The sequence below is a fragment of the Anomaloglossus baeobatrachus genome, chromosome 2, assembly GCF_048569485.1.
Source record: "Anomaloglossus baeobatrachus isolate aAnoBae1 chromosome 2, aAnoBae1.hap1, whole genome shotgun sequence".
NCBI lineage: Eukaryota > Metazoa > Chordata > Amphibia > Anura > Aromobatidae > Anomaloglossus > Anomaloglossus baeobatrachus.
Window position 1 is genome coordinate 692,347,179 of NC_134354.1, and position 14,620 is coordinate 692,361,798.

The window sequence follows — 14,620 nt, forward strand, 5'->3', positions numbered from 1 at the left end:
ACTACAGGCCGTGTTCCTGTCCCAGGTGAGCTCCTCGAGTCTCCACTGGACTCACCTGGTTATTGAAAGCACACGTGCGTGGGCACCTCTGTGCTACCCTCGTGCCATATTCTCGTGACTTCCACTGGCACACGTGCGTGGGCACCTCTGTGCTTCCCCGTGCAACAGGTACACCGAGCCGTGTGATCCCTGCCATACAACCCACACGGGTTAGGGCAGACCGGTGTACATAGATCGTCTGTGACATTCCAGACGATCGCTAGCAGCAACCCGCTCACTCTTCACCCACCATAGCAGCGGTCCCTTACACCACACAGTGGACCTTGACCGGCGGAAGCTGTCCATTCCCCATCTTGGCACGCTTCCCCGGGTCCCCCTCGTAACATTACGGTCGCGCCAAAGGTCTGGCTATGGCTGAAGAGCAGCAGCAGTTGCTGCGTTATGTGCAGCAGTTGGAATCACGTTTGGCAGCAGTGGAGCAGTCTTCCTCCGACAAGACTGCTCTGACGACAGTCGCCACCCAGGCGGCTACCCAGGCTGTGCTATTGGGCGGAAGGTCTCCTCGCCTTGCGCTTCCAGAGCGCTTTAGCGGGGACAGCTCCGAGTGCCGTGGGTTTATAAACCAAGTTACCACCTACTTAGAGCTGTCCGCGACTCTTTACGCTACCGAGAAGGCGAAGGTAGCCTTCGTCCAGTCCCTGCTCACAGGGAGAGCGCTGAAGTGGTCCACGCCGTTGTGGGAGCGCGGAGATCGGGTGGTGAATAACTCCTACGCCTCCTACGACTTCGGCAAGGGTCCGCTTCAGTCGGGGACTTTGCCGTACACTTTAGGACACTTGCCGCAGAGCTGGACTGGCCCGATAAGGTCCTTGTCCCTGTGTTCTGGGAGGGCCTGGCAGGGTTCGTCAAAGACGCACTGGCCACGCGTGAGGTGCCTGCCACTTTAGAGTCCTTGATTGTGGTTGCCTCTCGCATAGACATCCGCCAGGCGGAGCGGAGGCTCGAGGTCTCTTCAGCACCCACGTCCTCACGGCCTAAAAAGCGTCTGGCTCCCGTATTCCACCAGACAGGTCTCCCAGCCAGCTCTGTAGGCGACTCCGTGGAGTCAATGGAGGTGTCCAAAGCGGTCTCCTCTACCCCAGGTTCTCGGTCTGGTGTCATCTGCTTTTCCTGTGGGCAGAGGGGACACATAGCTACCCGATGTCCCAAACCGTCGGGAAAAGACAGCGTCTAGCTTCCATCAGAGGGGGGTTACTAGACGCTGCTTCTCCCTCTAGGTTGACTATCAGCGCCCAGTTGCAGTTTGGCACTACTCTCTTCTCTGCTCTGGCCTGCCTGGACTCAGGCGCTGATGGCAATTTCATTTCGACCTCCCTGGCAACCCGATACTCAGTTCCCCTGGTTCTCTTACCCAAGCAACTCAGGGTTCGGGTAGTCAACGGGTCCCTACTAGTCGATCCCATCACCCAGATCACCATCCCTCTCAGGATGCAAGTACCACCAGGACACCATGAGCAGGTGTCCTTCCTGGTGCTTCCAGGGGGGACGGATGAGATCCTACTGGGCCTCCCCTGGTTGAGACAGCATGCTCCTATACTCAACTGGGCAACAGGGGAGATCTCATCATGGGCAGGGTCCTGTAGGGAGCACCTCGTGACTACCGAACCACCCGCTACCATTAGGTCGGTTGGGTCCTCAGGGAATACAGGGGAGCCAGGTTTACCGACACCTTATGAGGCCTACAGGGACGTCTTCTCCAAGAGGGCCGCAGATACCCTTCCTCCCCACCGGCCATACGATTGCCGAATAGACCTGAAGCCAGGCTCCGAGCCCCCTAGGGGCAGAGTGTATCCCCTCTCTGCTCCAGAGACGGAGGCTATGTCCAAATATATTCAGGACAGCCTGGCAAAAGGGTTCATTCGCAAGTCTATTTCACCGGCCGGTGCGGGGTTCTTCTTCGTGCAAAAGAAGGAAGGGGATCTACGCCCCTGTATCGATTACAGGGGATTAAATGCAATCACGATCAAAAACAAATACCCTTTGCCCTTCATTACGGAGTTATTTGATCGATTCCGCGGGGCAAAGATCTTCACGAAGCTGGATCTACGCGGGGCGTATAATCTAGTGCGAGTCCGAGAGGGCGATGAGTGGAAGACCGCCTTCAACACCAGGGACGGTCACTACGAGTATCTCGTAATGCCCTTCGGACTCTGCAATGCCCCCGCCGTATTTCAAGACTTTGTGAATGACATTTTCCGGGATTTGTATCTTTCCGTGGTTGCATACCTGGATGATATCCTTATCTTCTCCCCCGATCTTGCCACCCATCGGAGGGATGTCATCCGAGTACTTAAGAGGCTCCGCACTCATTCGTTATATGCTAAGCTAGAAAAGTGCGTTTTTGAACGTGAATCCTTGCTGTTCCTGGGGTATATCGTGTCCAGTCAGGGGTTAGCAATGGATCCGAGGAAGTTGGAGACAGTGATGAAATGGCCTGAGCCCCGCTCGCTGAAAGCGATCCAGCGATTCTTGGGGTTTATCAATTATTATCGCCAGTTCATTCCCAACTTCTCAACGGTGGCAGCACCCATCATTGCCCTTACCCGCAAGGGCGCTAATCCCAAAGCATGGACACGGGAAACGGTAGAGGCATTTCACACTCTCAAAACTTACTTCTCCAGAGCTCCCATCCTTCATCGTCCAGACATCTCCAAACCCTTTCTACTAGAGGTAGACGCCTCTTCGGTCGGTGCTGGTGCAGTCCTGTACCAGAAAGACGAACGAGGAAGGAAGCATCCTTGTTTCTTTTTCTCCAAGACCTTTTCTCCGGCCGAGAGGAACTACTCCATAGGGGATAGGGAGTTACTGGCGATGAAACTAGCATTCCAGGAATGGCGGCATCTCCTGGAGGGTGCGAAGCATCCATTTGAAGTATTTTCCGACCATAAAAATCTCACATACCTCCAGACAGCACAACGCCTGAACCCAAGGCAGGCCCGTTGGTCCTTGTTCTTCTCCCGATTCCGCTTTATTATCCGCCACCTGGCCGGTGAGAAGAACGTACGGGCCGATGCCTTGTCACGTTGTATGGTTGTGTTGGAGGAGGACGAGGAGGAGCCTCGTCTTATACTACCCCCGGACAGCTTGAGGATGGTCACTCCCACTTCTTTGGACCAGGTGCCACCTGGCAAGACCCTCGTTCCCCCTGAACTACGGAATGAGGTGCTATCGTGGGCCCATGCCTCCAAGGTCGGGGGTCACTTTGGGGTCAAAAGGACCAGAGACCTTGTGACTAGGCACTATTGGTGGCCGAGACTACCCCAGGACATACAGGAGTATGTGGGAGCCTGTATGTCGTGTGCACGGAATAAGCCGTCCCGGCAGAGACCGGCAGGTCTTCTTCACCCACTGCCAGTGCCGGATCGTCCCTGGGAAGTGGTGGGAATGGACTTCCTGGGAGATCTGCCCAAGTCAGCAGGTCACAAGGTCGTATGGGTCATCACGGATCACTTCTCTAAAATGGTCCACTTGGTGCCTCTCCCACGACTCCCGACGTCACGTGCTCTCGCCACCTTATTCATTAGGCATGTATTTAGGCTGCATGGCATGCCTGACAAGGTGGTGAGCGACCGGGGTCCCCAGTTCGCGACTCGCTTCTGGAGAGAGCTCTGTAAGCTCCTGCAGATAGAGCTGAACATCTCCTCCGCATACCATCCCGAAACCAATGGACTGGTAGAGAGGACCAATCAGACCTTGGTAACTTACCTCCGCCATTTTATCTCCGCGCACCACGACAACTGGGCTAACCTCCTTCCTTGGGCCGAATTTGCCATTAATAATTCGGTCCATGAATCCTCTGGTCAGACTCCGTTCCTGCTCAATAACGGACAACATCCCAGAATCCCGGTTCCGATGCCCATTACGTCACCCGATCCTAGAGTGGAGGATTGGGCGACCGAGGCCCGGGAGATCTGGGATAACACCCAAGAGGCCCTTAAGAGGGCTAAAGACCGGATGGTGACAACGGCTGATGAGCGCCGCCGCCCTGCACCATCCTTCGCCCCTGGTGACCTAGTGTGGCTATCCTCTAAGAATGTTAACCTACGGGTACAGGCAGCCAAGTTCGCCCCTAGGTACCTGGGTCCGTTTAAAGTGCTAGAGCAGGTGAACCCGGTGGCATACCGACTCCAGCTCCCTCCACGCTGGGCTATAGCCAACACCTTTCACGTGTCCCTCCTGAAACCCGTACGACTTAATAAGTTCTCGGGGTCCCTGACGCCTCAAACTGACTCCCCGCCCGACGACTCTGAGGTGGCGAAGCTTGTGGAGACAAAAGTTATACGGGGCAGGAGGTACTACCTCGTGGAGTGGGTCGGCCGTGGTCCGGAGCATAGATCCTGGGAATTGGAGGATCATATCCACGCCCCGGGTTTGATAGCGGCCTTCGAGCACGGGCAGGGGGGGGGCCTAGACGGGGGGGTAATGTTACACCTCGTGGCTCTCCTGTGGCAAGGAATGAGACAGTCTCCTTGCCTGCCACGAGCGCTCCTGCTCCGCAGCGCCGAAGGTCTGCCAGACTGCGCAGAGTGCAGGAGAAACCTCCTCAGAGAGGCAGCACAAGGGTGACACCTAGTGGTACTCCTGTTGCAAGAAATGAGGCGGTCTCCCATTCCTTGCCTGCCACAGCTCCTCCTGCTCAGCAGCCTCGAAGGTCTGTGAGGTTGCGCAATGTGCAGAGATTTGCTGCTCAGGGAAGCAGTGAGACTCCCGTTATCTCTACACATTGTGAGACTGAGGATCCCGCCTCTATTTCCCAGAGGCAGGAGGGTGAGCATGTGCTATGCTTGGTGGATCCTGATTCGCCCACTGACGTCACACGGCTTGATGACAAGGCTGGTGACGTGGTGAATCCTGACTGGCCAGGCTGGGATGTCGTGGATCCTGATTGGGTCAAGTCCGTCATCTCCGCCTCGCGCCCGCCCTTGGCTGGAGCTACACCTCCTTAAAAGCTCCTCCTGCCATCATGGCGGCGCGCGACCGTCCTTCTATGTTTGGATGTCTGGTAGCGTGCTGCCACGCCACTGCTCAGGCATTATCTTCTTCTGTGGGCTTGGCCCTTGCTGCTTAGGCAGCACCTGGTTTGCAGGCCGTGTCCCTGCCTTGCTGCTCCAGCAGTAGCTCCTTCTACAGGCCGTGTTCCTGTCCCAGGTGAGCGCCTCGAGTCTCCACTGGACTCACCTGGTTATTGAAAGCACACGTGCGTGGGCACCTCTGTGCTACCCTCGTGCCATATTCTCGTGACTTCCACTGGCACACGTGCGTGGGCACCTCTGTGCTTCCCCGTGCAACAGGTACACCGAGCCGTGTGATCCCTGCCATACAACCCACACGGGTTAGGGCAGACCGGTGTACATAGATCGTCTGTGACATTCCAGACGATCGCTAGCAGCAACCCGCTCACTCTTCACCCACCATAGCAGCGGTCCCTTACACCGCACAGTGGACCTTGACCGGCGGAAGCTGTCCATTCCCCATCTTGGCACGCTTCCCCGGGTCCCCCTCGTAACAGTGCTCCCTCCACTTCAAGCTGCTGCCGCACCTGTTTGCCTCCGACCAAGCCAAGGTGGCGTTTGTGATGTCCCATCTAGAGGGTGAGGCACTGGCCTGGATGAACCCCTTGTGGGAGAAGGAGGACCCTGTAACTACTAACATCCAGGAATTCCTGCAGGCGTTTAGAACCACCTTTGACGAACCCAGACGTGCCGCCGCGTCCGCCTCATCACTCCTCAGGCTACGTCAGGGGACCTCGACGGTGGGCCAATATGCCATCCGCTTCCGCACCTTGGCCTCAGAATTAGGGTGGAACAATGAGGCCCTCACCGCCGCCTTCTGGGAAGGACTCTCCAGTTGTATTAAGGACGAGCTGGCAGGCCGCGATGTTCCTTCCACCCTGGATGCCCTGATCGCACTAGCCACCCGCGTGGACCTCAGATTCCAGGAACGATCCAAAGAGGTGTCCCGTGAGAGACGTCCGATACGGCATTCCTCTCCTCCGCAGAAGCCCGCCGTACTTCAGTCAGCGTCGTCTGGTGTCTCTGTCCACGAGCCCATGCAGATTGACCGTTTGCGGCAGTCCGAACAACGCCGAGCAGAACGGCTCGCAAAGGGCCTCTGCTTCTACTGCGGAGAGGGCACACACCTGCTACGTTCCTGTCCAGAGAGGCCGGGAAACTCCAAAGCCTAGGGTTGGTAGGAGAGGCCACCCTAGGTGCTGGGACTCTCTCAGACCCGGTTACGTGGACTGTGCAAGTGACAGCAGGAGAGACGCGGTTCACGGCAGAGGCGTACCTCAATTCTGGGGCAGCAGGCAATTTCATCCAGCAGGCCACGGTGGACAAGTACCTGGTACCGGTTACTCCACTCGACAAACCCCTCGTGATTGCCTCCGTAGATGGGAGACCCCTCTCTGACACCATCACTTGGATCACCAAGCCTGTTGTACTACGCATCGGTGCCCTGCACACTGAGAAAATCGCTCTCTACGTCCTCCCGCATATGTCTCATCAAATCCTGCTGGGACTCCCCTGGTTACGGACACATGAACCGTCGGTCAGCTGGCGCGTTGGCGAAATTACCCGCTGGGGCCCCTCTTGCCACGAGAACTGCTTGAGGTCCATACAGCCCATCCGACGACCTCCGGTCCCGGAGTCCCTACCAGGACTGCCTTCAGCCTATTGGTCCTTCGCGGACGTCTTTGATAAAAAGGAGTCAGAGGTACTGTCGCCACATCGTCCATACGACTGTGCCATCGACCTACTCCTGGGAACCACACCACCTCGAGGACGGATATATCCTTTGTCCCCTGCTGAAACAAGGGCCATGTCTGCCTACATCACTGAGAACTTGGCAAGGGGATTCATCCGGAGATCCTCCTCTCCTGCTGGAGCAGGCTTCTTCTTCGTCAAGAAGAAAGAGGGCGACCTGCGCCCCTGCATTGACTAATGGGGATTGAACCAAATCACCGTGAAGAATAAATACCCCCTGCCGCTCATCCCCGAATTGTTTGATCGGCTTAGAGGAGCTCGTGTGTTTACCAAGTTGGATCTTCGGAGTGCCTACAACCTGGTCCGCATCCGCTCTGGGGACGAATGGAAGACCGCATTTAACACTCGCGATGGGCACTACGAGTATTGTGTGATGCCCTTCAGCCTGTGTAACGCACCGGCGGTCTTTCAAGAATTAGTGAACGACGTGTTCCGGGACCTTCTCTACGTTTGTGTGGTGGTGTATCTGGATGACATCCTGGTCTTCTCTCCGGACCTCCAGACTCACAGAGAAAACGTGCAGCTGGTACTGCAAAGACTGCGAGAGAATCGTTTGTACGCCAAGTACGAGAAGTGTGTCTTCGAGCAGTCTTCTCTTCCCTTCCTGGGTTACGTAATCTCCGATACCGGCCTGCAGAGGGATCTGGAGAAGGTCTCTTCCATTCTCAACTGCCCCCCCCCCCTTCCGGACTGAAGGCAATCCAACGGTTTCTTGGATTTGCGAACTATTACCGTCAGTTCATCCCTCACTTCTCTGCCCTGACTGCACCTCTCTCTGCCTTGACCAAGAAGGGGGCTAATCCAAAGGACTGGTCACCTGCGGCCGACGCCGCGTTTGGCTCCCTGAAACGGGCATTTGCTTCCTCTCCGGTCCTCCACCGTCCTGAGTTAAACCGACAGTTCACCTTGGAGGTGGATGCCTCCTCCTCTGGAGCCGGAGCAGTACTCATGCAGAAGTCCTCCTCTGGGAAGATGGTTACTTGCGGTTTCTTCTCCAAGAGCTTCTCAGCACCTGAACGCAACTACACCATCGGTGACCGAGAGCTATTAGCAGTCAAACTGGCCCTGGAGGAATGGCGCTACCTTCTGGAGGGAGCAGTGTACCCCGTGATCATTTACACGGACCACAAGAACCTGGAATACCTGCGGTCTGCTCAGCGACTGAACCCACGACAAGCCAGGTGGTCCTTGTTCTTTGCCAGGTTCGATTTTCAGCTCCATTTTCGGCCCACGGATAAGAATGTGCGAGCAGATGCCTTGTCCAGGTCATTCGTGCCCATGGAACAGGAGGAGGAGACATCCCAGCCCATCATCTGCCCAACCAAAATCATTCCGGTGGCTCCTGTCTCTCTGGCCCAGATACCGCCCGGGAAGACCTATGTCTCAGTACCTGACAGACAAAAAGTGTTGCACTGGGGCCATGCCTCGAAAATAGCCGGCCATGCCGGTCAGAAGAAAACATGGCATACAATTATACGTCACTATTGGTGGCCATCCCTTCGCACGGACGTCGCGTCCTTTGTCTCAGCCTGCCCCTCTTGTGCCCGGAACAAGACACCCAAACACCTGCCATATGGTCGTCTTCTGCCGCTGCCTATTCCCTCCGTTCCGTGGCAACACATAGCAATGGACTTTATTACAGACTTGCCCTTGTCCTCCGGACATACGGTCATATGGGTCGTGGTGGACCGTTTCTCCAAAATGGCTCATTTCATCCCTATGGCTGGACTGCCCTCTGCCCAGGAGCTCGCTGACGCCTACATACAGCACATCTTCCGTTTGCATGGCTTTCCCTCACACATTGTGTCCGACAGAGGAACTCAGTTTACCTCCCGCTTCTGGAGGGCTCTCTGCAAACATCTGGGAGTGGCTCTGGACTTTTCTTCAGCCTACCATCCTCAGTCGAATGGCCAAGTGGAACGAGTCAATCAGATCCTGACCTCCTTCTTACGTCACTACGTTAATGCCCATCACGATGACTGGTCCACGCTTCTTCCTTGGGCTGAATTCTCCCATAACCACCACGTCAGTGAGTCCTCCTCCAGCTCTCCCTTCCATGTCGTTTACGGACTTCAGCCTTCCGTCCCATTACCTGTATCCTCTTCCTCGGATGTCCCTGCTGCTGATGCTGTAGTCCGTGACTTTACAACAATTTGGGACTCTGTCAAGACGTCCCTTGGACGTGCTTCCCTGCGGATGAAGAGACACGCAGACAAGAGGCGTCTGGATCCTCCGTGTTTCTCTCCAGGAGATCTGGTCTGGCTTGCTTCCAAGTACATCCGATTGAAGCTACCATCATACAAGCTGGGCCCTCGCTAAATCGGGCCGTTTAAAGTCATCAGCAAAATAAATGAGGTCTCCTACAAGCTGCAGCTCCCGGCCACGATGAGAATACCCAACTCCTTCCACGTCTCCCTGCTCAAGCCGGTTGTCCTTGGTCCCTTCTCCGCTGCTGACAGTTCTGCTCCTCCTCCTATTGCTGATGATGACATCTATGCGGTAAGGGATGTCGTGGCCATGAAAACCGTGCGGGGCTTACAGTTCTTCCTGGTGGACTGGGCTGGGTATGGTCCTGAGGATAGGTCCTGGGAACCCCGGGAGAATGTGGGCACTCCCCTGATACGTGCCTTCCTGTCCCGGCTGCGGGGAGGGGGGCTGCGGGGAGGGGGTACTGTCACGCTCCCCGGCTCCCCTTCCATGCTCCCCGGCTCCCCTGCCGCGCTCCCTGGCTCCCCTGCCACGCTCCCCTGCCACGCTTCCCGGCTCCTTTGCAAGGCGTCCCCCGCTCCACGGCCTCCATGCATCCTCACCTGCGTCCTCCAGGCAACCCGATCCTCGGTCCCGGCGCCCATCTGCGATGCTGAGCGCTCCTGCCTCCTGTGCACTGCTCCCTATCCTGGCTTCTTGAACCCGGGCCTCGCGCATGCGCATTAGGACGCGCGCGCGGTCATTGACCCTCTCTTAAAGGGCCAGCGTCCTCCAACAGGATATTGAAGATTCAGGTGCAGGGTATATAGGGGGTTCCTTTCCAAGTGGGCGGGGCCTGTTCTTCGTGTTTGCTAAGCTAGGAGTCAGGTCTCCCTGTGTTTTGCCTCGTACTCACTTATCTCTCTTGTAGAGTCGTTCCTGTCTCGCCAACCGGTCCTGACGACTCCTGAACCACGAACGGTGACCGTCCGCCATCTCCGATCCCTGGATCCGTGTGGTGACCCACCTCCTCGCTCCGTTGGTTCCGGATTCTGCCTGACATCATCTCGGCCTCCGAACCTGAGCTCCATCACCCGGACTACCTTCAGAGACTCCGTGGTCCCAGGGACTTCTTCACTCCACTCCTCTGAACGGACTGTCCTGCTACCCGTAGTGCTCCGGCTACCGGGCACCTTGCCCTCGGTGAGGTGTTCAGCCCAGTGCATCCACCTCCTGGGCCTACCCGTCCTCCTGGTCCTAACAGCATTCCACTCGGACCAATATTAGCCTGTGTGTCAGCGCACATGAGGAATTATTTTCTCAGCCCTAATTGGACCAAGAAAACCATTGCAGCATGCTGAGACTGTAATGCAAGACTCTTTTCTCTCGGACCCATTCAAGTAAATGGGGCGAAAGAAAAATCGCACTGCACTCGCGTACACCGGTGTACCACGCGTGCAGAGCGAGAATCACAATAGCCGGCTACGGAGGAGAGAGGGAGCGAAATCCCTCCCTACCCTCCTCCGTGCCGGCCCGCCCCCCGCAGCTAAGGTCCGCTCGCACATTCAGACCTCAGTCGCAGGGATACTCGCATGACACTCGGCTCCTGCTGTGCTGCCAGCGCAAGCCGAGTGTCATGCGAGCATCACACTAGTGCCCTGTGTGGCCCTTGCCTTTTTCACAGACTTGTCTAAGTGTTGTTTAGCAAATTTTATACACACTTGAATATGCTTTTTAATCAGCAATGGAGTCTTGTGTTGTGGGTGGGCATGGAGACATGGAGGCTGAGGACATTATTTTCTTTGAAACAATTGTACCTGCTGATTCCAGGTCTTTCTGTAGCTCTCCACAAGTGGTCCATGGCTCTTGGACAACTCTTTTGATAATTCTTTTCATGCCTCTGAAATCTTGTAAAGAGCACCTGGTCATTGTTCATTAATGGTGAAATGATGTTCTTTCCCCTGCTGGATTATGGCCCCAACAGTGCTCAGTGGAACCTTCAATAGTTTAGAAATTCTTCTGAAACAATGCCATCAGTACATTTAGCAACAATAAGATTGCCAAGGTTTTGAGACAGCTCACTGGTTTTTCTGATCATGAGATGTTTCTTGTGTGGCACCTTGGTAATGAGACACCTTATTATAGGCCATCAGTTGAACCAGCTATTATTTTTCACTAAGTGGCAGGATTGTGTTCTAATTACTGATATATTTCAGCTGGTGTCATAACTTTCCATGGCTTTTTGCACCTCTCTTTCTTCAAGTGTTCAGTACATTTTCCCTGTGTCATTTCTCATTACAGATGTTTAAATTTATGGGCATCTATGTTTTCATTTCTTTGCCTGTGTGGATTGGATGTGTCGTTACCGACATCTGGCGACAAATTCATGCCAATAGCACCTTTAGAAATATATTTACTTAAAAAATTGGTGACGTGTGCCATCCCATCTTCACCTGCTGTATGTATGTAAATCGCATACATGTTGTCATATGACCCCCCCATAGGAAATACCAGGGAATTGCGACCGTGTGCACATTGTTACTAGTTTGGAGTCTGCAGCCACACAGAGTGACTGAAGATTTTTCTTCTTATTCTGGACAATCCCATTTTTTTATGCTTTTTTTTCTTCCGTTCGATGATCACACAGCTCCAAAGCAAATTCTGGATTGACGGATTGATTACTGATGAAAGGTCCAATCACGTAAGTCGTGTGCCCCAGATCGGCTGCAGATCCCAGATTTGTCACAGCTTCCATCCAGCGCCAACGGTGAAATCCACAGCATAAATTAACATACTGTGGATTTACAGTCTACAGCGCAGGTCAATTAACCTTTTCCACTTTTGCATTCTACAGATTGTATATTCACAAATTCAGCTATAAAATCTGCAGTAATCTGCAATGTGTGAACAAGTCCTGAACGTTTCTGCTCCTGTAGATGTGTGATACTGGGTAAAGCATTCCCAGCCAGCAGATCTGACACCGAATAGATCTGACACCGAATAGATCTGACACCGAATAGATCTGACACCGAATAGATCTGACACCGAATAGATCTGACACCGAATAGAACTGACACAGTAATGACACCTGGTCGCTCAGGTCGGGCAGCATTTCTGCAGAGCTCGCCTACGGATATAACACACACCAGTGAGTCACCCACTCACACGTAATACCCATGTACGCTGGTAAATCCCACATCACCATGCTAAAAGTACAACCTCTCCCTACAAGTGGAAAATCTGTGTAGCAAATGTCTCCGTGGAACAGCAGGCTCAGGTGTCTTCGTCTCCATTTTCCCGTAGCTCAAAAGTCACCCTACATTAAGAAAACAGCGCAAATAAAATGGCGCCTGCTGTGAAGACAACACATACTGACAGGGTTTTCACTCTAGAACACGTAGAGCAAAAGTTCTCCTATGTCCTTATTCCCGCCTTTCTGGACAATACCGTGCTTTTTATTGGCTGAACCGTATGTCTTTTGTAATAGACGTCGCTGATTGACTGAATGTGAAACGAGTGGTGATTGATTGGTTCTCCCTGGCGAGAGTGGGGAGAAGTGACTGATGGTATCCATGGCGGAAGGTAAGAGCTGTGATGTGGGCATATGCTGGCGGGGACGTGTGGGTGTAGAGCTGCTGACGGAGCACCATGGAGAAGATGGAGCTGGTACGTCAGTGCGGGGATGGAATGGCGCAGAAGAGCAGCCGGGAAATGTGCAGGATAGGATTAGTTCTGTGGAGATGACAGGCATATGGCAGCGCACTGCTGTGAGAGCGGGAGGCAGGTGATGGCAGCGCACTGCTGTGAGAGCGGGAGGCAGGTGATGGCCGCTGTGCCCGGGAGGAGGCAGGTGATGGCCGCTGTGCCCGGGAGGAGGCAGGTGATGGCCGCTGTGCCCGGGAGGAGGCAGGTGATGGCCGCTGTGCCCGGGAGGAGGCAGGTGATGGCCGCTGTGCCCGGGAGGAGGCAGGTGATGGCAGCTGTGCCCGGGAGGAGGCAGGTGATGGCCGCTGTGCCCGGGAGGAGGCAGGTGATGGCCGCTGTGCCCGGGAGGAGGCAGGTGATGGCCGCTGTGCCCGGGAGGAGGCAGGTGATGGCAGCTGTGCCCGGGAGGAGGCAGGTGATGGCCGCTGTGCCCGGGAGGAGGCAGGTGATGGCAGCTGTGCCCGGGAGGAGGCAGGTGATGGCCGCTGTGCCCGGGAGGAGGCAGGTGATGGCCGCTGTGCCCGGGAGGAGGCAGGTGATGGCAGCTGTGCCCGGGAGGAGGCAGGTGATGGCAGCTGTGCCCGGGAGGAGGCAGGTGATGGCCGCTGTGCCCGGGAGGAGGCAGGTGATGGCCGCTGTGCCCGGGAGGAGGCAGGTGATGGCCGCTGTGCCCTGCAGGAGGCAGGTGATGGCCGCTGTGCCCGGGAGGAGGCAGGTGATGGCCGCTGTGCCCGGGAGGAGGCAGGTGATGGCAGCTGTGCCCGGGAGGAGGCAGGTGATGGCCGCTGTGCCCGGGAGGAGGCAGGTGATGGCCGCTGTGCCCGGGAGGAGGCAGGTGATGGCCGCTGTGCCCGGGAGGAGGCAGGTGATGGCCGCTGTGCCCGGGAGGAGGCAGGTGATGGCAGCTGTGCCCGGGAGGAGGCAGGTGATGGCAGCTGTGCCCGGGAGGAGGCAGGTGATGGCAGCTGTGCCCGGGAGGAGGCAGGTGATGGCCGCTGTGCCCGGGAGGAGGCAGGTGATGGCAGCTGTGCCCGGGAGGAGGCAGGTGATGGCAGCTGTGCCCGGGAGGAGGCAGGTGATGGCCGCTGTGCCCGGGAGGAGGCAGGTGATGGCCGCTGTGCCCGGGAGGAGGCAGGTGATGGCCGCTGTGCCCGGGAGGAGGCAGGTGATGGCAGCTGTGCCCGGGAGGAGGCAGGTGATGGCAGCTGTGCCCGGGAGGAGGCAGGTGATGGCCGCTGTGCCCGGGAGGAGGCAGGTGATGGCCGCTGTGCCCGGGAGGAGGCAGGTGATGGCCGCTGTGCCCGGGAGGAGGCAGGTGATGGCAGCTGTGCCCGGGAGGAGGCAGGTGATGGCAGCTGTGCCCGGGAGGAGGCAGGTGATGGCCGCTGTGCCCGGGAGGAGGCAGGTGATGGCCGCTGTGCCCGGGAGGAGGCAGGTGATGGCCGCTGTGCCCTGCAGGAGGCAGGTGATGGCCGCTGTGCCCGGGAGGAGGCAGGTGATGGCCGCTGTGCCCGGGAGGAGGCAGGTGATGGCAGCTGTGCCCGGGAGGAGGCAGGTGATGGCCGCTGTGCCCGGGAGGAGGCAGGTGATGGCCGCTGTGCCCGGGAGGAGGCAGGTGATGGCCGCTGTGCCCGGGAGGAGGCAGGTGATGGCAGCTGTGCCCGGGAGGAGGCAGGTGATGGCCGCTGTGCCCGGGAGGAGGCAGGTGATGGCAGCTGTGCCCGGGAGGAGGCAGGTGATGGCCGCTGTGCCCGGGAGGAGGCAGGTGATGGCCGCTGTGCCCGGGAGGAGGCAGGTGATGGCAGCTGTGCCCGGGAGGAGGCAGGTGATGGCAGCTGTGCCCGGGAGGAGGCAGGTGATGGCCGCTGTGCCCGGGAGGAGGCAGGTGATGGCCGCTGTGCCCG

The 14,620-nt window shown here is 56.7% G+C and overlaps 1 protein-coding gene across 2 annotated transcripts in view; it reads left to right on the plus strand.

Annotated features, from left to right (window-relative positions):
* The first annotated feature begins 12,508 nt into the window (after positions 1 to 12,508).
* SPRYD3 (SPRY domain containing 3) overlaps positions 12,509 to 14,620 on the plus strand; it is a 65,389-nt gene continuing 63,277 nt past the window's right edge. Inside the window, exon 1 of one of the 2 annotated variants that reach the window (XM_075337228.1) lies at positions 12,509 to 12,593. The gene's annotated coding sequence lies outside the window, so the exon portion shown is untranslated. Of the gene's footprint in view, positions 12,678 to 14,620 lie in introns of both variants that reach the window. The other variant, XM_075337230.1, reaches the window with a different exon arrangement.